This window comes from Aegilops tauschii, chromosome 6, assembly GCF_002575655.3.
Source record: "Aegilops tauschii subsp. strangulata cultivar AL8/78 chromosome 6, Aet v6.0, whole genome shotgun sequence".
In the NCBI taxonomy this organism is placed as follows: Eukaryota; Viridiplantae; Streptophyta; class Magnoliopsida; order Poales; family Poaceae; genus Aegilops; species Aegilops tauschii.
In genome coordinates, this window is record NC_053040.3 from 89,119,685 (window position 1) to 89,123,843 (window position 4,159).

General features: G+C 43.0%; 2 long non-coding RNA genes across 2 annotated transcripts; one reads left to right on the plus strand and one right to left on the minus strand.

Moving 5' to 3' along the window:
* Nucleotides 1-282: 282 nt before the first annotated feature.
* Nucleotides 283-1,297, minus strand: LOC141025327 (uncharacterized). Its single transcript, XR_012186811.1, has 2 exons — nucleotides 1,109-1,297; nucleotides 283-609 (listed from the first exon to the last, which is right to left on the minus strand). It is a non-coding gene; the product is annotated as an uncharacterized lncRNA (long non-coding RNA).
* A 575-nt stretch (nucleotides 1,298-1,872) lies between these two features.
* Nucleotides 1,873-3,867, plus strand: LOC109734163 (uncharacterized). The gene is made up of 5 exons (XR_012186812.1): nucleotides 1,873-2,025; nucleotides 2,145-2,329; nucleotides 2,829-3,037; nucleotides 3,149-3,280; nucleotides 3,359-3,867. It is a non-coding gene; the product is annotated as an uncharacterized lncRNA (long non-coding RNA).
* The last annotated feature ends 292 nt before the right edge of the window (nucleotides 3,868-4,159 follow it).

Here is a 4,159-nt window from a genome sequence, read left to right on the forward strand (position 1 = left end):
CAGCAATTAAATGTGCAATTTTCCTGTCATAAATTTCAGACAGGGAGAAGTTGGGCCCTTCCAAGACACGCATGCCATACTAACATATGATAATTCAGGCATGTGAGAAAAGAAAATGTACAAACGTGGAATTCTAATCTTTCAGAGAGGAAAATACCTCTACATCTGCATAGAACTCGACATCTACCCCGATTGTTGCACAGACAGGCTACTGAGCCACCTGCCACTTCAGAACATGTTCTGAAATGCTTGTGTAGTTCGCAGCGTCATCTATCATCAAGCCAGGCGCCTAAATAAAATAACAGAATTCAGGTTAGATCTAGTTGAACAAAAATAAAATCAGAATTGGAATTCAGAGTATTATAGGATTTGGCGTACAGTCAATTTCTTGGGAACACACTGCTTTCCTATGTATGGGTAGTGCTCTGAAAACACAATCCCTCCATTCCTTTTGATGTAGAGCAGGGCCTCATATGCTGTACCACCTTCACATCCACGATTCCGTAGATGGCTGCCATCTATGCTGTTCCGAGAGTTTGAATAGTTGTCCTGTTTCAATGAAGTGGAGGCCTTCCAGTGAAGCAGCAGCTGAAAAGCTGAAACAACTACCTAAGACATTTTCAAAGCATGTCGATTAGAACACTTAAATTAGAATCAGAACTGCAGTGCTAGTGGAATGAATAAAATCATGGTAAACTTGATAGTACAAGGCTGATTGCAGAATGAACAGCCATATGATCATTTTAGAAAATATTAAGAGAAAGTCAAACTTTCTTATAGATGCAATCTGCAATGTAACAGAACCCAACCGGATAACATAACTCTGCAATGTAATAAAACCCAACTAGATAACATATATTCAATTAAATGTAATAAACCCCAATCAGACTGCATACATCATGCACAAAGGATTGTTGAGCTTGCAATTACAAACAGATTTATCTATACAGCAGTTCAGCTTGCAAGGCAAAAAGCCCCATTTTAGAACAAAGGATTGTTGAGCAAGGCAAGAGTCAAGACGGTTGGAACAATCTAAGCAGTATATTATCTGCAAGACCTTCCAAGCTGATATTAGAGTAGCAGAGTCAAGATCAAAAGTGCAAATTACCACATTCGCCCTGGTTTTGCAGGGGTGTGACAGCGCCAAATTTCACCCAATCCACATATGTCGGTAGCCCATCAGAACCAATTGGACCGATAGCACCCGTCGGATAGTCCCCCCCAATGTTGGGGCCAGTTGCAGCAGGCGATTCCTTCGCTCCAATTTTGGGGTCGACTGGGGCAGACTCATCTCCTGTAATTTCAGGATGATCCCAAGGTCAACCAAACGAGAATTGCCGACGGACTAATGCGTGCAACTAACCTTGAGGGATGCAATTAACAACGAGCAAAGTGGTATACGAATAACCTCAGCTGATGAGGACGAAAACGCGACCACGTGCCGAGGAATGCCCTGCGACGGCGTAGATCGAGACAGAGAGATGACCCTACCAGCCTTAGCGAGCCTCATAAGTAGAGCCATCATTGCCGAGGGTCACTGGTGACGGCGGCGAGGGTCACTGGTGACGGCTCACTGAAACTGTATCTCTGAACTTTTGAACTTGACAGTAACAGTGTCCTTCAGGTGTTCGACGAAATGATTTGGCATGAAGAAAAAAATTTCTGGAGCTGGGACTTGGTGAGGTGACCTCTCAATGCATCCAGAGGCTGCCTGAATTTTCTCAGATTTTTAGGAGGAGAAAACAAATGAATTTCATCAAATTTGGCAATTATGGTCCAAACTTGCAGCAAGCACAATTTGAAATATTTGAATTGGAGACTAGTGGATCATCATGGATCTTGGTTGAGGGCTCTACTTATGAGGCTCGCTAACCACCAGTGACCCTCGCCGCCGTCACCAGTGACCCTCGGCAACGATGGCTCTACTTATGAGGCTCGCTAAGGCTGGCAGGGTCATCTCTCTGTCCCGATCTACGCCGTCGCAGGGCATTCCTCGGCACGTGGTCGCGTTTTCGTCCTCATCAGGTGAGGTTATTCGTATACCACTTTGCTCGTTGTTAATTGCATCCCTCGAGGTTAGTTGCACGCATTAGTCCGTCGGCAATTCTCGTTTGGTTGACCTTGGGATCATCCTGAAATTACAGGAGATGAGTCTGCCCCAGTCGACCCCAAAATTGGAGCGAAGGAATCGCCTGCTGCAACTGGCCCCAACATTGGGGGGACTATCCGACGGGTGCTATCGGTCCAATTGGTTCTGATGGGCTACCGACATATGTGGATTGGGTGAAATTTGGCGCTGTCACACCCCTGCAAAACCAGGGCGAATGTGGTAATTTGCACTTTTGATCTTGACTCTGCTAGTCTAATATCAGCTTGGAAGGTCTTGCAGATAATATACTGCTTAGATTGTTCCAACCGTCTTGACTCTTGCCTTGCTCAACAATCCTTTGTTCTAAAATGGGGCTTTTTGCCTTGCAAGCTGAACTGCTGTATAGATAAATCTGTTTGTAATTGCAAGCTCAACAATCCTTTGTGCATGATGTATGCAGTCTGATTGGGGTTTATTACATTTAATTGAATATATGTTATCTAGTTGGGTTTTATTACATTGCAGAGTTATGTTATCCGGTTGGGTTCTGTTACATTGCAGATTGCATCTATAAGAAAGTTTGACTTTCTCTTAATATTTTCTAAAATGATCATATGGCTGTTCATTCTGCAATCAGCCTTGTACTATCAAGTTTACCATGATTTTATTCATTCCACTAGCACTGCAGTTCTGATTCTAATTTAAGTGTTCTAATCGACATGCTTTGAAAATGTCTTAGGTAGTTGTTTCAGCTTTTCAGCTGCTGCTTCACTGGAAGGCCTCCACTTCATTGAAACAGGACAACTATTCAAACTCTCGGAACAGCATAGATGGCAGCCATCTACGGAATCGTGGATGTGAAGGTGGTACAGCATATGAGGCCCTGCTCTACATCAAAAGGAATGGAGGGATTGTGTTTTCAGAGCACTACCCATACATAGGAAAGCAGTGTGTTCCCAAGAAATTGACTGTACGCCAAATCCTATAATACTCTGAATTCCAATTCTGATTTTATTTTTGTTCAACTAGATCTAACCTGAATTCTGTTATTTTATTTAGGCGCCTGGCTTGATGATAGATGACGCTGCGAACTACACAAGCATTTCAGAACATGTTCTGAAGTGGCAGGTGGCTCAGTAGCCTGTCTGTGCAACAATCGGGGCAGATGTCGAGTTCTATGCAGATGTAGAGGTATTTTCCTCTCTGAAAGATTAGAATTCCACGTTTGTACATTTTCTTTTCTCACATGCCTGAATTATCATATGTTAGGATGGCGTGCGTGTCTTGGAAGGGCCCAACTTCTCCCTGTCTGAAATTTATGACAGGAAAATTGCACATTCAATTGATGTTGTTGGTTATGGAGCAGTCGATCCTGGTGGCCGACAAGTTTGGCTGGCCAAGTGCTCAAACGGCAATTTCCTGTTGATAGCCAGAGGCAGTGGGGCTTTGGGCATCAATAGGAGCATCTCATTCCCCATAAGAGTGTCGTGCACGAGAGAGGTCGTCAATGTTACAGTGAAATCTGACGAGGAGCTGGGGGCAGAACCGCGTACCAACTTATACCCTTACTAGTGATATAATCTTGTACTTATATATGTCACTATCTGGGTACTTTGTATTGATGGCAGATACTACTTATGTAGTAATTTAATCTTTGTACTTATCTCAGTAATGATTAGTGTGCTGAGGGTGTATCTATGTCACTAGGTACTTGTGTACTGCTCACAGATACTACTTACTACTATGTAGTAATCCAATTTTGGTACTTATCACAGTAATGGTTAGTGTGTTGTGAGTGCATTTGGGTTGCTATCTTTGTACTTGTGTAGTGATAGGTGCTTCTTTCATGATCGTACTTCTGAATTGAGAATGATCCTGCTTAAATCAAGTGCAAATATTCATGTACTCCATCCGTAAAAAAATATAAGAGTGTTTAGTCACTACTTCTTCGTTTAGAGTATATGTATGTGTGACCGGTGAGACTTACAGCTAAGAGCATCTACAGTCGGGTGCCCTCCTATACACCTGAGCGGATGGCTGGCTGGTTTATGAGATTTACGAGCTTAAAAA